This window comes from Lissotriton vulgaris, unplaced genomic scaffold (assembly GCF_964263255.1).
Source record: "Lissotriton vulgaris unplaced genomic scaffold, aLisVul1.2 SCAFFOLD_388, whole genome shotgun sequence".
In the NCBI taxonomy this organism is placed as follows: Eukaryota; Metazoa; Chordata; class Amphibia; order Caudata; family Salamandridae; genus Lissotriton; species Lissotriton vulgaris.
In genome coordinates this window covers 556,929-575,491 of record NW_028250124.1, presented here as the reverse complement: position 1 = coordinate 575,491, position 18,563 = coordinate 556,929, and the positions used below count along the sequence as shown (strand labels likewise).

General features: G+C 49.7%; 1 pseudogene; it reads left to right on the top strand.

Annotated features, from left to right (window-relative positions):
- LOC147663361 (uncharacterized) overlaps positions 1–18,028 on the top strand; it is a 129,958-nt pseudogene extending 111,930 nt beyond the window's left edge.
- Positions 18,029–18,563: the final 535 nt, after the last annotated feature.

The window sequence follows — 18,563 nt, the reverse complement described above, 5'->3', positions numbered from 1 at the left end:
TTGTGAACAAAGATGTTGCTAATTTTCCTTCTAGTGGAAAAACTTCTACATCCAGGAAGGAGATTTTGGTAGCTGAATGTGATATACTGAATTGTATGTCCAGTGTTCTAGCGTTGAGCCAATTGTAAAACGACATGAGAACTTCTTCTCCCCCAGTCCAAATCATGAAGACATCATCTATAAAACGCCACCATGTGGCGATGTATTCCTTGAAAGGATTGTTGTTGTGGATATACTTGTCCTCATAGAGTGACATAAATAATACTGCCAGCTCTGGGGCAAAGGGGCACCCCATAGCAACCCCCTTTGTTTGGAGGTAAAATTCATTTCCGAAACTGAAGTAATTCTTTTTTAAGGCAAAAGAGGCCAGGTCTACTAGGAATTTGGTTGGTACCTGGACAGGTCTGGGTCTTAGATCTAAAAAGTATTCCAGTACTTCCACAGCTTCATCCTGAGGTATTTGTGTGTAGAGCTGTGTGACGTCCAGTGTTACGAGCAAATCATTTTCCTTCTCAAATTTGACTCCTTCCAGCTTGGTGATAAAGTCCGTTGTGTCCTTTAAATATGAAACGACATGGTCCATGAACTGTTTCAAAAAACAGTCGACGTACTTGGCCAACGGCTCCAACAGGGAGTCGCACTCCGCCACAATAGGTCTACCTGGTGGCTTTGTTAGATGTTTATGGACCTTGGGAAGGACGTAAAATAGAGGTGTTTTGGGATGCCTATTCCGTAAGTATTCCAGTTCTTTAGGGCCTAGAAAACCTGCTTCAAAACCTTCTTGTAAGATGGGAAATAGAATATTTTGGAATTCCATCGTGGGGTCTTTTCCGAATTTGCGGTAACAGGTCTGATCATTTAATTGCCTCATTATTTCGGTAGTGTAGTCGTTGGTGTCCCAAATGACAATCGAGCCGCCTTTGTCGGCTTGTTTGATAGTAATTGTGTTGTCGTTTCTTAAAGTGGAGAGGGCATTTGTTTCGTCTTTAGAGATATTGAATTTGACGAACTTTTTTTGTTTCTCCATCTCAGCGATGGCAGAAAGGACAGTTCTTTCAAAGATTACAATTTCCTTTGGTACTTTATTGCCTGGAGGACAGAAAGTTGACTTTTTCCGTAGTCCTGTGACTTCTGACGGTGTGGTAGTGGGATTGGCTGCAAAAAACGTAGTGAGGCGTAATTTTCGACAAAATTCGATGAACTCAGTCTTCATCTTGACAAAATCATTTTTTTTAGATGGTACGAACGATAATCCTTTAGATAAAATACTTTCCTCGGCTGTTGTTAAGGTTCTATTGGAGAGATTGAAAATGGGGGATACCGCTAGTTTTTGTATTGTTTTTGGCGGGTGGTCATCTCCCGTGGTTGATTGTAACGTTGCCTTCCCCTGGAGCTCGTTTGGCCCCTTCCTAAAAAAGAATTCGAAGACTGTCCCTGAGGCTGTTGCATCAGGTTCCATTTGCGATTTTTGTTTGGTCTGCTGTTATTTGTATCGCTATCGTCCCCCGAGGAGGAAGTGTCCGAAAATGTAATAAACTTGTTGCGGGATCTGCCCCGATTGTCGGAAAGGTATCTCCTAGAATCCGCCTTGGTATAAAAATCTGGTTGGAGGAACGGATATACGTTCTCAATCCTGAAATTCTTTTTGTCTTTCTCAAATTGGTTGGTTTTTTGAGTTATGGTGAAGTCCTTGAATTCCTGAATTTCTTTATCAACTTTCTCCAGTAGACCCTTGGAGTCCGTGATAGTTTGGTTGGCACTGATTTCTTCCTCTAGTTTCGCGATTTCCTCAAGTTCAGTTTTAGAAATCCTGACCGCTGTTTCAATAGTAAGGACCATTAGGTCCCTGCTACATTTGGTTTCTATAAAACTAAACCCTTTCTTAAACACCGGATCTTTAGTAAATATAACAGGAATGTTTTTTATTTGGAGTCCTCCTGGGATGGTGCCTTCACGGAGATGTTTTAACAGGAAATGACCGTGTAAGTCTGTTCGTATCTGTTTCTTTTTTAATCTTAGGAGTCTGTCAGATTCGTTCTGGGAGGTCGCTGTAGTGCTTAGGGAGACTGATGAAAAAATGGGTGGGTCGCTCAAAAGATTCTTGATATGGTCCTCGCTATATGCAAAGGTGTCCTCCTCTGCCATATCGTGTATAATGAGGTGTGATGAAAAATAATAACACTCAAAATGTATGACAGACAAAGTTTAACATAAAAACGAACAATGTGAAACACAAATGACAGGTGGACAGGGACAGTATCAAACCGCCACCAGGTAGATCTCACACATTCTTTGGGATTGCCCCGTGCTGACCGCTTACTGGAAGGAGGTTTTGGACGAGGTGGATAAGCACTTTGAGATAGAGCTGCCGCGCTTTCCGGCGTATGTCTTGCTGGGCCTCCCCAACGACCTAATGTACCCATTGAATTCCTGCAGGGGTAGGCAGATCGCGATTGCGCTGGGGTCTGCGGTCCAGAACATCCTTATCCACTGGCGCACCACCACTGTCCCCTCCATTACGGGTTGGTTGCATAGGCTCTGGCATGTGTTGGGAATGGAGAAGTTGTCGCTTACGGTGGCGGGGGAGATAGACCAATTTGAAGAGCTGTGGCAACCCTTCCTAGCGCTGCTGTCCACCGAATTCCGGGAGCTCACCTGCCCGAGGTACCTTAGACTTCTTAGGCTGACGCCACCGGTGATCCCGGCGGACTAGACTAAATGGGGGACGGGATCCTGGGGGGGGGGGGGGTGCGGGCTTTTTGGGGCGGATAGTCCTAGTGCGGGGCCATTGGACGGGGGAGTTGGGGTATTGTTTCCTTCCTTTTTTCATTTATTGGGGGGATGGGGGACGGGGGGGGGTTGGGTTGTGCTTTGTTGAGTTGCTAATGGCTTTCATTGCTCAGATTTGTGGTGTTGGATATGCGCACAGGGGTTACACAGATTGCATTTTTTGCTTTTCATTTGCTGTGCTTTTCCTCTGGACCAACAAACTGCTCTTCGCCAACGCTCCTGAGTTGCACCTTTTTCTTTTACTGTATTGTATGTAACCCTAACCTCCTATCCCCTTCCCCATGTTTTTTGTCTCAATAAAAATGCTTTAAACCTAAAACCTCCCAGAGTTTCTTGCAGGGGACCAAGTCAAATGCTGACCTCTGGTCCACGAACACGATGTACAGCCTCCCCCCCCTCGATCCTCACAGTTTTCCAATAGAGGAGTACGAGGCGGAAGATCTGGTCCATGGTGGACGTGTTTTTCCTGAAGCCAGCCTGGAGTGGGCTTAGAATGTCATTGTCCTCCATCCAGTCCAAGAGATGGTCCAGTATAAGGCGGGAAATTTTTTTTTGAGGCACATCTATAAGGCTGATCGGCCTGTAGTTGGCTGGGAGAAGAGGACAGCCCTTCTTGAAGATGGGTACTATCTCCGCCCCCAGCCAAGTACAGGGGATCTCCATGCTGCTCGCAATAGAATTGAAAAGAATAAGGAGATACGGGGCCCAGATCTCAGGATGGGACCTAAAGAGGTCACCAGGCAATCTATCCAGCCCCAGTGCTTTACCCAGTGCCAGTCTCTCTATTGCGCTGACCACCTCCCCAAGGCTAAATTCCAATCCGTCGCCAGATTGGGATAGGACGGCAGCAGCCACATCATTGGAACCTTCGAAGATATCTTCGTAGAGCTTACCAAAGTGGTCTTCCCACACAGAGGCTGCAATGTTGGGCTCCACTGCAGTTTTTGGTTCGCCGGTACCAATGTTTACCAAAGACCAGAATCTCCTAGAATCCCTCGTCTCTAGGGCGAGAGAGAGATCATGCCATCTGTCCCAGTCCCACTCTGACCTTGCCTGCGCCATTATGTCCTTATATTCCCGCCTAAGCTCAGCGACCTTGCCCCTGTCTGTTCCTGCTTTTATTGCTGTTATTAACTCAGACTTGGCCTTTTTACAGTCTGAGTTATACCAGGTAGAGGTTCGAGTCTTTTGCTTGCGCTGCACTACTTCCGGGAAAAGAACCTCACCCAGAACGCCCACTAACTCTTCGTGGATTAAAGCTAATTTATTATTAAAGTTTTGAAGTCTGGGTTGGTTAATTAAATTATCCAAGTCCTCTAACTTGGGGAGTGCTAGCTCATACAATTTCCTAATGCTTTCTTGCAAATTTACCAGTTTCTCCCATTTTACCCTACGCCTGTTGGAGGTGAGAACCAGGTTACTTAGGTCCTCCCTGGTCTCAGCGGGCTGCGGTCCCACTGCACCTACAGGATACACCATGTCTAATAAAAGTGAATTGTGGTCACTGTCCGTTCGTGCAACTACTTTAAAATCTTTAACCTTGGACCACAGGCTAATATCTACGAAAATGTAGTCCAGCCGCGATTCCTGATCCTTCCTGTTAAAAGTACATATTGAAGGGGTGTCTGAGATTGTTCCCCCATTGCAAGCCCTTAGAGCAAAATTAAGTGTCAAAGACATAATTTGCACTGCAAGAGGAGACCAAGATTTGGGATGTGGAGATTGACACACCGGAACACCCCAAAAGTCATCTTCTGCTGTGAGTGCGCCTTCCCTCAACCCTTCCAGTGGTTCGAAGTGACTATTGAAGTCTCCACCCATCAGTATCTTACAGTCTTTGGGTAGTTGGCCCAGAAAGGACGAGAGATCATCAAGTGCAGGTGACTCCATGGTGGGACCAACTGGACGAAAGTACACATTTATGATTGCTAACTTAGGGGCATTGGGCCATTCGAGCAAGACACACTGTATGTCCTGGGAGGACGTAACTACATTCTCCACAGTGCATCCAATGTGGCTGGCTACCCACACCGCCAAGCCGCCCGAGGGTCTCCCCTTGCCACTCCAACTGGCCTTGATTTCAAAGGTAGCATATCCCATTCTGTACAGGGGTTCCCTAGCCCAAGTCTCTTGAAAGAGACAAACATCACTATTAGCTACTAGGACATCCCAGTCATCAGTATGTATTTTGTTGGCAATGCCCGCAACGTTCCAGGACAGAACCTTCAAAATTACGGGTAGAGTTTTAGATTTGGAGGCCAATGACCTAATTTTAGCGTGATGAGTGACCACTTGCGCAACAGAGGAGCCTTGTGATTGTGTTAGTTCCTGATTATGTGAGGCAGAAGATATTGAAATCGGATCAGGCTGATCTGTGGGTATCAGAGCGTGGGCATGAGTACTACCAGGTAAAATGTTATCTTGTGCCCACGCACTGTAGAGGGTTGGATTATCTACACGGGGCATTTCATGTTCCCGAATGGTTCTGACAGCACTACTTCCCACAGTCCCTTGCCCTTCAGTCCCTTACCCTTCGACATTCACCTGAGCTGAAGACTGAAGAATCTCCCTTGTGGCCAAGGAGTGACCACCCTGGGCAACCAGGCACCATCCAGCGTTTAGTTGCTTCGACAGTGAAATGGATCCCAAACAAAAAAAATAAGCTCCTGAGTGGCGCCGTGTCTGGCTGCCATAATTGAAGACACATGGGCTTTGGTGCGCATAACAAACACCAATAGGCCGTAGGCGGAGTTAAGCGACCGCCTATGGCCTATTGCGTGTTTTGTTATATAACAGCACGCATGCAAAGCCCAATCACAATGGACCTTGAAATGCACATGCACGACCTATGTGGAATTTCAAGGTCCATTTTTGAAACCTTAGTAAAAGTGCTTTTCGCTCGCTTCGCTTGCAAGCCCTAAAAAGGTGAAAAAGATATCGTACCTGATGAGAAGACACTGGGGTAACACTCTTTTGTCCAAAACTGAAAAGATAGTGCAGAAATTATATGTTAGAATGATTAAGGAGCTGCAAAGAGGGTATACATACACCATCACCCTAGTCAACACACACTGTCAACCAAGATTAGGCCTGTATAAGTTCCCTTTTGACTTAGGGAGTACACAAAACAACGGGGAGCAGAAATACTACCTGCTACCCATCAACGCCAGCAAAACCCTAGTCAACGCACACTGGCAAACTAGAACAGGCCTGTATAAGCTCCCTTTTGAGTTAGGGAGTACAGGAAACAACAGTGAGCAGAAATACTACGCCAGCCAAACCCTAGACAACACACACTGGCAAAGTAGATTAGGCCTGTATAAGCTCCCTTTTGAGTTAGGGGGTACACAAAACCACGGGGAGCAGAAATACTACCTGCTCCCCATCAACGCCAGCCGAACCCTAGCCAACGCACAACAAACAACTTAAACAGGCATGTATAAACTCCCTTTTGACTTAGGGGGTACAGAAAACCACGGGGAGCATAAATACTACCTGCTCCCCATCCACGCCAGCCAAACCGTACACAACGCACACTGGCAAAGTAGATTAGGCCTATCATCACTGGATAGTATGTATGAAAAGGCCATTATCAATAAGGGAAAGTAGAGAAAAACCCTTCCCCTGAGGAATATTCTGATTTGGGAGGGAGTGAACGGAATACCTAACGAGAAATATTGGCTCAAGCCTATCCATTCACCCTCTGTTGGAAAATAATAGTCTAAAACCCGGTCCATTGGAAAAACCGAGCGAAAAATCAATATGCACACATTTGGTATAAGAGCGCCCGCCATGTGGGGAAAATTAACCCCACAGCAGAGTCCCGTGTCATATATCCACCAGCTAACCTGGCCCTCCCACGTTGAATGAATCGCAAGGGACTGAAGAACCTGGAGTTATAGGGGAGCGCCAGCAACGCAGTTAAGCGCCTGACAATTTTCAGTTGTTATCGGAAACCCTGAACCCAAAAAAGGTGATTGCTTACTTGACGGCGGACATGCCAGAAACCTTGGTAATCAGCACACAACATGGGTGTTGAAGTCGGCATGGAGGTCTTCATACATCAGAAATGCTAGGATCTGTTTCTGGGTCTCGAGCTGTAAATGTAATTGTAAATGTGTTTCGATTTATATAGCGCACTTTAACCCAGGGGCCTCAAGGCGCTTGCTTAGGGAACCCGTCCTGGTATTCCCCTGTGAGATACCCCTGCCGGGTATCCACAAGGTGAAAGCCAGGCATCCCGCCGCGAGGGGCCGTAGTGGAGATTAAGCAAGCTATTACCCAGAGTCGCAGAGTGTGACCCCGTGAGTCGAGTAGGCACCAGAGGGAGAATTGTCGACTCTGTGGAATTTTTTTTTTGAGCCCGAGACCCGCCGAGGCGGGGAATCGAACCCTGGTCCACGGCTGATCTCAGCTTCTGGGTCTGCCGCCTCTAACCACTGAGCCACGCTTCTCCACTCCACCCCTCCACTGTAGGGGTCGTCAGGAAGATTAATCAAGCTATTGCCAGAGTCACATGGTGCCAGGCTAATCTGGCGCTGAGGATCGAACCGTGATCCCCAGATTCCAGCGTCAATCGCCTTAACGCCACACCCCTTTCCAATATAAGGCCTTAGAAGGGTGTCTAAGGGAAAAGGAGTCAACCCCTCCTTTAGTAGGAGGAACAGGAACCTCCTAAGTTGGCGGTAGCTCCGTTTACAATATATTGGAAAGAGCCAAAGAGGCTAATGGGAACGAAGGTAATAATACCAGCACACCAAAGCGCCTGAAGGAACCCTTGCACGGAGAGCTCCAGAGTGAGCTTCAAGGGGAAGTATGTGAAGGATTGCACCCTCAGACAATGCCAGAGAACGAGATAATGGATGAACCCCCTGAGGCATAGGGGAACGGAAGTGCACCTGGAACCGGCCCTGATATTGTGTATTCCCGAAAAGGGACCGGAAGCAGAAACCCTGAAGCATAAGGGGTTATAGGCGAAAATGGCGATAAGAAGGTGCAAACGTAAAGGACCGTTATTATGACGTATCCCCGGGGGTCTAGGGGAAGGCTAAACTTGCCCCAAAAACTCCAGATACCTTGCCACAAAGTTAATGGTGAACGACCCCCCATGTGGCATGGATAAATCATCCATTTCCCAGAAAAGGGATTTACATCTCTTGGAGGAGAAGGATAAGAAACAAGACAAAACAACAACGCCCAAAGGATGTAAATAATAATGATGGGCGGTCATAGGGCTTACCACACCGTGTTGAGGACTGTATACCTGGGGCCCTGGTGACCGACACTGGGATGGAAAAATCCCGATTGGCACCAAGTGCATTCTGGGGCGAATGCTCCTTTAATGTACGTTTCATCCTCCTTGTAACTCACCCAGCCTTGTAAGGGTGTCCGAATGTAATATTGTAGTGCCAAGCACCAATCACGCCCGTGTAAGGGTGTCAGAATGTAATATTGTAGTACAAGGCACCAATCACGGAGGAGTAAGAGGGGGAGCCAACCCTTTGCACACCAGAAGTGAAATTAATAATATAACCGGCTCCTCAGCAGAGCTGTAGTCGAAATCATTGCAGCCCACAAGGGCGTAAGAGCCATGTCTAGTTATAAGGAGCGTGTGCGCACTCCGAGGGCCCTCCTGTTGTTACAGCCGGTAAGGCGTAAGTCAAAAAATTGCTCCGTCTGAACTTGAAGCATTAGGAGCCTAGGAGCAATTTAGGAACACGAGCGAAGGGCGTAATCCAAACTGGTATAAGTGGAACCTGATTGGGTTACGCCCCCCGGCTCGTAATCGTCTCTAATCCGCACTCAGCCACTTGGGAAGGCCTGTCGCGGATAAGCGAGAAACTGCGCCATGATAGGAAGTAGTCCCCGATGTACTCATGGAAGTACATTGTGAAGGTATTAGTTTGGGACAATATATAGTACCTACCTGCACTGAATACGTAACCCTTGGCATTAGTAAGATACCTTACCTTCACCCGACAGTGGTGTAGTAGTAACGCTGGAACCCCAGAGCGGGGCCAAGCTCTACCAGCCCCGTCTGGATTTAGCGTCCAGTTGGGCCATCGTATGTAGAGTCAATCTATAACATGAGAGCACGCCATCTCCACACCAACGTGAGCGTCTTAAGGCTGCGTGACTGGAAGTGTTAACCATTTCGTGTTATGACACAAAGACATTGTCTAGGCAGTTGAGGCATGAAGCTTATAATGCAAATTGCACAGGCATTGCAACTAGAAGCACACATTGGTAAAACCCCACCGGTCAAGGAACATTTCAAGTATCCCGCCCGTGGGCGAAAACAATTCCTGTCGGGAACACTTAGTAAGCGTGAGAAACCAAGGGACAGTAAATAACACAGAAAAGCTGCAAGGTCCCTTCTATTACAGGTGGAAATACATATGAACACATATAACAGAGATCCGTCAGGCCTTTATTGTAAAAGGGGTGTAAAACGGGTATAAAAACTAAGTCTAATAAGGCCACCCGCGTTGAGGATAGACCGCCGTATTTTGATCTTAATTTGATTTTGATTTTGACTTAAGACTGACTGCTCCTCCAAAGACACCTCCAAATCTAATTCACACCCTCGCTATCTTCTGAAGGAAGACCTCCCATTATCGAAAAGTCTATTGTCCTGGACTATGGAAGTTCCTTCCGAGTGTGTTCTGGTAGTTTGAATGTTTACCATTTTTTCCAGTATTATCCTTGTACCGGTGTATGGTACCCTTTTGTAACTTGCGCATGTCACTTTTCTCTTGTAACACACTGTTTGCTACCTCTCACATTTTGTTTGCTTTAGATACTTGCACAAGTGCCACCATTGCCTACGTAACGTTTGTTCTTGTGCTGGAGTGTCTGCCATTTATTGCAGTATTATACCTCTACTTGTACTTTGTATGCTTTTGTAACCTGCACACATATCACTTTTTAGGTTTCGACCTGGCGAGGGGCACACAGTGCCCCTCCCAGATCGAAAACTTTTGTCTACAGTAGGGATGTTCGGACCGCCTCTGTTTCCCATTGGCTAGCTCCATAAATGGAGGCTAGCCATTGGGAGACAGAGGCTGTCAATCACGCTTTCTCAGGAAAACTCGATTCGGGGGCGTTTCTCGGGCTTTTTTTAAGTCCCGCCCCTTTGTCCCGGGCCGCGCTGTGATTGGCTGCCGGCCCGGGACACCCCCGTGACGTCATTTCCCGGGCCGCGCTGTGATTGGCTGCCGGCCCGGGACACCCCCGTGACATCAGCCAATCACAGCACGGCCCGGGACCTGACTTGTTTTATTATCTCGCCCCCTCACCAAAGCAGGACTACCTTACACTTATGACACATCTCTAGTGTGTTAGGAACTAGGTTTAGCGCCATGCCTCCAGAGGACTACAAACTGGTAGAACATTAATGCATGGCCAGGGATTGTGAAATCCACTGATGCGAGTACTTTTGAGATGGCCCCTGAGGCTCGTAACAGGCCATCTCCTACGTAAGCCATTGCTTGGCTTACTGTTCTTGACACGTGACCACGCCCCCCTTGTTTCATTTTGGTTCCTGGTTGCTGCGCGATTGGTGTATTGTCCAGCTCTCCGTCCCGTCTTTAATTATGGGTTTATCCAGCCTTGGCCCCGGACTCCTGCGGACCTCCTTGGCCCCATTTCAAGAGAGGTACATTCCTGTTGGCGTGCACGTCGCTGTTCCGCTCCGCCCGCTTCTAAGCTGGTCAGCGCACCACACCTTTAATTTTGGCATCTCCCTTTCGCCTTTATTCGAGTTGCTGCTCCGCTCCTGTGAACTTGGAGCCGGCCAGCACGCGACCCCCGCAGCCTCATATTTCTTTGCTCGTGACCTCTGCCTGCACGCGCATTGCTGCTACGCTCCTAATTCCTGAGCCGGTCAGCACGCCGTGTCATAGGTGTCACTCCTCAGAGTTCCCATCATTTCTTTTTATCGTATGTTTTGCTGCTCCGCTCACGTACTCAAGCTGAGCCGGCCAGCACACTACGTTTTGGAGAATTGTTTCCTGTACACACTCACGTTGTTGCTCCGCTCTGCTCGCTACTTTGAGCCAGTCAGCACAATATTATCCCATTCCCTTCGGCCCTATAACTCATCTATAGAACCTTGAACCTTCCCTATCCCTCTCAGTTGTTTTATACACCACCACCCAATATCCTCCTACAAACCTGGCAGAGTGATGGATGAGAGTATCCCCTTAGTGTAGTACATGCAAAACAGAAACATCCTAGATACATCAACTACTGGCTCCTGTTTCTTTCACGATGTTCAGGGATTTTCCTCTCTCCCTTGGCCTTGTTTTTTTAGCCGTCTCTCTCCCGCCCGCCCACTGTCCGTGCCTCCTCCCTCCCGCCCGCCCACTGTCCGTGTTCGATGCCTTCATAAATAAAAGAAATAAATAAAATCCCCCTCCCTCCTGCTGTCCTGCCTTCTCCCTCCCGCCCGCTGTCCGTGCCACCCCCTGCCCGCACACTGTCCGTGCCACCTCCCGCCCTCCCACCCACTGTCTGTGATGCTGTGAGGAGAGGGGAAGGTGTGTGGGAGGGGCAGGCGCGAGACGGCGCGTGCCGTGCCTGGAGAGAGGAGCGTGGTGCGCGAGACCGGGGGACATGCACTTCTCCATCCCAGAGACCGAGACCCACAGCGGGGAGGGCGGGTCCTCCTACGTGGTGAGTGATTGGGTCCCTGAGGGCGCCCGTGCCTCTCACCCCTCTGCTTTACTCTGTGCCCTTCTCACCCCACCTATCTCTGGCTGTCCCGCTGTCTGTCTGCGGGTGTTGTCACCCTCTCCTCCTGTGTCCAGCTGGCGGTGCTCCTTTTGATTTTGATTATCCTGCATCTCTCGTGCCTGTCACCCCTCTTCTTACCCCGCCCCCATCATGCCAGGACATGAGCATCCTCCTGTCTGTACCCCCACTCCCCCTCTGCAGGGCCAGTCTCCCCTTCTGCCTACAATAGACTAGAGTTGACTCTGCACTGGCGTGGCTTCCGTTCTGTTGTGCCCGAACACCATGCAGCAGCCGGTGCCCACGTGAGGGCCACAGTGCCCGGGAGGCTCTCAGCACATCCCTTGGCGCCTACCTACCGACTGCCCCCAGTGCCACGTTAAGGAGGCGGAGTCATCCCCCACCTGCCCCCCAAGTCTGCCCCGTTCGTCAGAGCATCAGATGCATTTTTAATATTATTTACATAGCGCTACCCGTACCCCCTTGTGGCCTGAAGCGCTTCCTCACTTCTTAAGTGGCTACTCCGTGTATGTCTAGCGCTTCCTGGCCCTGTCCTGTTCACGGAAGTGCTACCGTTTTCACTGACCCCCTGGGCGCTTTTCGTGGTGCAGGATTCGTAGCGTGTTGCTTGTACATTGGCCTCTGTGGGGTAATTGGGTGCAGCATGGAAGGTTTTGTATGTAGTGCTCGCAGCTACAAGTTTTATCTTTGAAATGCTGCAAAGAGCGAGTCATCTTATAATACAAACTCGGAGCGCAGCATTTTATTAGCCTCAGAAGGATGAAAGGCCCAAGTGGCTCCTCCAGCGTGTAAGCTGCAGGTTGCAGATACATCTCACTTTCAGGCGCATTAACCCACTGAGCTATGCCGACGGGCTTTCCTGCTGTTTCTGTTTAGAGATCGGATGCCTGATGGTGAACTTTAACTGCAAGTCCTGCCTGGCTTCCTCCCGCCACACTGGCCCCGGGGATCTCACGGGCCGTTTACAAAATAAGAACCAAACAATGCAATCCACTAAATATACGAATATACACCATAATGCACCTTGACACCGCGATCTTCGCCCTGCTCACCTGGCTCCGGCCTCCATCCGGAAGGCCTGTCCTGCAGCGCTCCGTGGGCCCCCTGCCGGGGCTGCCCCCCTCCTTCTGAGCCCCTCCCCCCCGTCACTCACCTCTTGGTGGGAGCTGATTTAGAGGCTGTTCCAGTTTATTTACTGCCTTTCACTGAGTGAAACGCAACCTTTGACCCCGCGCACTCGCCAGGATCAGCAGGGGACGACCCTCACCTGGGAGGGAAGGAAGGAACAGGGGGCTATAATTACAAGGAAATGGCGCAGCGGGGTGTTGCGGCCAATTTAGCTGTGCCATGCCGCGTCATTTAAAACAAGCGCTGGCGTTGCCAATAGGTTTCGCCTTTGGAAAGTTGGAGCTATTGGTTTTGTAAATGACATTTTATATTTATATATCGTTATTGGCATTGTCAATAACAATATATAAATATAAAATGTCATTTACAAAACCAATAGCTCCAACTTTCCAAAGGCGAAACCTATTGGCAACGCCAGTGCTTGTTTCTCCTGTAATGTACCGATTGCTACCTCATGTATTTTGGTTGCTCACTATTGTCACTTTTGATCATGTAACTTAACGTTTGCTTTTGTAATTTGTTAATTTGCAATTGTTTCCTCTTGTATCATTACTGGTCCTAAAGTGAAGCGCTCTGACACCTTCGGGTAAAGTCCGCGCTATATAAAATCGCATAAATAAATAAATACATAAATAAAATAAAAATAAAAGCCAGATTTGCAACTATGCCGAAACCGGGATTGAACCCGGGTCCTCCAGCTCTGCAGTCAAACGCTCTCCCAACTGAGCTATTGAAGCTTGCTTGAATCAAAGCGACGCACGCCTGCAGTTGTCTGGCTCCGCCATGAAGCCTCGTGCACCGAGCCATCCACAGACTCTGCAGCGGGAGAAGGCGCAACACCAGTACGCCGCTTCCCCGGAGCACTCCACCACGCAAGCAGGCCATGGGGGGAGTTAAACCTGGTCGAAGGGGCCGCACTGTCAATGTAGGCAACGCTCTGCGGAGTACACCGCGCGGGGGCCGCTCCGCCCTAATTAACCATAAAAACCAATAGCGCCCGCGAGCGCTGTCTCAAGAAACAACGGCAATTCTTCGAGTACACTAAAGCACCTGAACAGCTCCTCCCCCGTGACGTAGGGGGTACAAAGCGCCATGGGGGAGCGACGCCGAATAGCTTGGTTCTGAGAATCATTGTATCCCCGTGACGTAGGGGGTGCAGGGGTGCAGCCACTCACGGGGATACAATGATTCTCAGAACAGGTGCATTGAAAGAGCTATGTGGAGAATGCTGACACCACACGAAGATTCCAGGATGCGAAGAGGATCCACGCGACACCCTCAGTTGTGAGTACGCTTGCGCGCGCTGTACCAAATTTGAAAACAGAGCGCAGCGGTTAAACTGCTCTAGGGACTGCACACTTGAAAACATGGATGAACTCTTACAAAGATTGTAGTAGACCTGATTTACATCCAACACGAGAAAATAAAACCTCAGTCTTGCAAATGGCGGACAAAAAGTGTCTCACCTTTGTTTTCACCTCCGTTGCCCCCCTGAGGCCTCTGGGCAGCCAAACCACGCAGTAGTGAAAATTTGTTGTCATATAACTGTAAAGAATGCCAATGAAGCGTCGTCGCCACGATGGATGGGGATACTGCATTTATGAATTATTTTATTTATTTATTTATTTTTTGCACTTATAATGCGCACAGATACCCACAAAGGGTTTCCCGGCGCAAAGGAGGTGAGAGCTGAAAGAAACACCGACAGCGCAAAGATGTAACTTACAGTCATGCACTCCTTGTAAACTTTACTCGTGGTTGTGGCAGGAAAACCCGCTACAAAACGACATGGCTGGAACACCATGTGAGCAAGTCCCCAAGCTCTCCTTAGTAAATAACCTTATTCCCACCACAGAAAAATTCAGGTCCCCTCGATGAGCACATCTGTCACAGCGTTGAGACTTCTTAGGACCATTTGAGTATCAGACCTCTAGTGAAGTACATAACTTCCCAGACACACGACTTCCAAAGCTGATTTCACAGGTCCATATAGTGTTACTCAAATGGCAGATGTAATTGGAGCTTCCAATGCGTAAGGAAGACACCAAACCATAACCACACCGCTCCTGTGTGGTACATGTGAAGACATTCACTGAGTTAGTCTTTAACTCGCCTTTGTATAGCCACAGTACCTTTGTGCCGTAGATACATCCATACAGTAGATAAAAAAGGAGGTGGTAGGGTGGAACAATCCAGACATACCCTAACATACAGACCATACCTGTGGTCAAAACGAAGGAGTAAGTTCAGGCTGGACACACACGGTGGTAATGCCGTCCGATGACATGGATACTGGTGGGGCTGGCTTGCCTTTTACTCCATTCTGCTTCATGTACTTTTCTTTTTTTTTCTTGTAGTTGCGCTGGTTACTGTACAATCCATCAGTACGCTTGGGTCCAGGTCCGCTCGTCGCCAAATAAAATTATGTTCCCTGTTCATAGAGACACTGGTAGCCTTGTAGTATTATTCAAGTTTTCTTTATTAGTTCCAGTTCAGGGTAGTATCAATCTCAGTTCAGCCATGTACCAGCTCCTACATCTCCACCAGCCCCACCAGGAGCAGCCTGCCTAACTGCTCAGCCCATCTTCAAGTGTCCCCACCCATCTACACAGGCACCCAGGCATTCCATTCATCACAGTCACATCAACATTCTACGCATCATAGCCAGACCAACATTCCACGCATCACGGTCACGCCAACATTCCACGCATCACGGTCACGCCAACATTCCATGCATCATAGTCAGACCAACATTCCACGCATCACAGTCTCACCAACATTCCACGCATTACAGTCACGCCAACATTCCACGCATCACAGTCACACCAACATTCCACGCATCACAGTCACACCAACATTCCACGCATCACAGTCACACCAACATTCCACGCATCACAGTCACACCAATATTCCACGCATCACAGTCACACCAATATTCCATTGCCATCTCTCACTCTGACAGAGCAGCTAGGATGACCTAGGCTGATTACACATAAACGTAATACTTAGGATATAACAGTATTCTCAACCAGAATGCTGAGTCATTGAGGGCCAGGGTTGAAGGGCATCTTAGCGCCTAGAATAGGAAGTGCAACAACATGTCTGAAGCAGGGAACATCAGCATAACGTCATCCCTGTGGGCAAAGATCACATCAATGCCAGGGTCTGAGGGCACATCCATGCCAGGGTCTGAGGACACATCAATGCCAAGGTCTGAGGGCTCACCAGCACCTCGTAAGGATGGCATATCATGCATTTAGAGGTCACATCAAGACCTGGGATGGAGGGAACATTACCAACTGGACTGCAGTGCACTTCATTACCAGTGATGGAGGGTGAATCAGAACATGTGACTGTGGGTGGGACAGTTACTTGTCTAGGATCATACAGTATGTTATTAACTCTCTCTCCTCTCTGCAGTGCTGGGGTCTCTGGGTAGAACGGTGACATGTCTGAGGTCACACAGTGTGTCAGTAACTCTCTCTCGTCTCTCTGCAGTGCTAGGGTCTCTGGGTGGGACAGTGACTTGTCTGAGGTCACACAGTGTGTCATTAACTCTCTCCTCTCTCTGCAGTTCTGGGGTCTCTGGTGGGACAGTGAAATGTCTGAGATCACACAGTGTCTCATTAACTCTCTCTCCTCTCTCTGCAGTGCTGGGGTCTCTGGGTGGGACAGTGACTTATCTGAGGTCACACAGTGCATCATTAATTTGCTCCTCTCTCCTCAGTGCTGGGGTCTCTGGGGTAGACAGTGACTTGTCAGATGTCACACAGTGTGTCATTAACTCTCTCTCCTCTCTCTGCAGTGCTGGGGTCTCTTGGGTGGGAATGTGACTTATCTGAGGTCACACAGTGTGTCATTAACTCTCTCTCCTCTCTCTGCAGCGCTGAGGTCTCTGGTGGGACAGTGACTTGTCTGAGGTCACACAGTGTGTCATTACCTCTCTCTCCGCTCTCTGCAGTGCAAGGGTCTCTGGTGGGACAGTGACTTGTCTGAGGTCACGCAGTGTGTCAATAACTCTCTCTCCCCTCTGCAGTGATGGGGTCTCTGGGGGGACAGTGACTTGTCTGAGGTCACACAGTGTGTCATTAACTCTCTCTCCTCTCTCTGAAGTGCTGGGGTCTCTGGGTTGGACAGTGACTTGTCTGAGGTCTCACAGTGTGTCATTAACTCTCTCTCCCCTCTGCAGTGATGGGGTCTCTGGGGGGACAGTGACTTGCCTGAGGTCACACAGTGTGTCATTAACTCTCTCCTTTCTCTGCAGTGCTGGGGTCTCTGGGTAGAACAGGGACTTGTCTGAGGTCACACAGTGTGTCATTAACTCTCTCTCTTCTCTCTGCAGTGCTGGGGTCTCTGGTGGGACAGTGACTTGTCTGAGGTCTCACAGTGTGTCATTAACTCTCTCTCCCCTCTGCAGTGATGGGGTCTCTGGGGGGACAGTGACTTGCCTGAGGTCACACAGTGTGTCATTAACTCTCTCCTTTCTCTGCAGTGCTGGGGTCTCTGGTGGGACAGTGACTTGTCAGAGGTCACACAGTGTGTCATTAACTCTCTCTCTTCTCTCTGCAGTGCTGGGGTCTCTGGTGGGACAGTGACTTGTCTGAGGTCGCACAGTGTGTCATTAACTCTCTCTCCTCTCTCTGCAGTGCTGGGGTCTCTGTTGGGACAGTGACTTGTCAGAGGTCACACAGTGTGTCTTTAACTCTCTCTCCTCTCTGCAGCGCTGGGACTCTGGGTGGGACAGTGACTTGTCTGTGGTCACACAGTGTGTCATTACCTCTCCCTCCTCTCTCTGCAGTGCTGGGGTCTCTGGGGGGACAGTGACTTGCCTGAGGTCACACAGTGTGTCATTAACTCTCTCTCTCTCTCTCTGCAGCGCTGGTGACTCTGGATCCAGACACGGCTGATGATGACCTGATCCTGTCTGAGGACGGGAGACGCGTGACACGGACAGGCCCCGGCTCGACATTCCGTACCTCTGTGCTGGGGCGGGAGGGGTTCACCTCTGGGAGGCATTACTGGGAGGTGCAGTGGCTGCAGGGGTGGGAGGCAGTGGGGGGTCGCAGGAGAGAATCTGGGAGGGGGTAGGTTTACTGCACAGTTTCCTGAGTGCACATTCGGGGGGGTGCCTGGGAGGGACGGTGATCAATACTTTACTCTCACCTTCTCTCCCTCCCCCCAGGCCCGTCGTCTGCTCCCCCTGAAGCTGGGGCTCTACCTGGACCATGAGGGGGGGCGGGTCTCCACGTACGACGCAGACACCCTGGAGCATCTCTGCACCTTCAATCACACCTTCACTGGGGGGCTGCACCCCTACTTCATGCTCGGGCCACGGACAGACCTGCGCCTGGTGTAACAGAGCCCCCCTCAGACTTCCTCCTCCCACCTCAGTAACAGGGCAGAGACAGACAGGAGCCCTCTTTGACTTCCTGCTTCTCCAGGTATTAACCCCACTTAACTGGGGTCTGCCCCCCTATTTATTCCACTGACTGGGACAGACCCCCCCTTGGGGGGTTCACACCTACTTTCACCTGGGGGGTGTAGTGCTGCCCTGTTATTCCTCAATACCTTGCGGACATATAAGGGGGGGAGTGGAAGACATCCCCCAGGGAGGGAGACCAGATGATGTCCCCGGGGAGGGAGGGGGGAGCTGGAGATGTCCTTGAGGGAGGGGAAACAGGAGATGTCCCAGAGGGAGGGGGGAGAGGGAGATGACCCCAAGGATGCAGGGCAAATTATTTCACTGAGGGTGGGGGAGCGGGAGATGTCCCAGTGAAAGGGGGAAGCAGGAGATGCCACTTTGGGGGACGGGAGACGTCCCTGAGGGAGGGGAGAGCAGGAGATGTCTCCAAGGGAGGTGGAGCAGGAGATATCCCAGAGAGAGGGGTCCC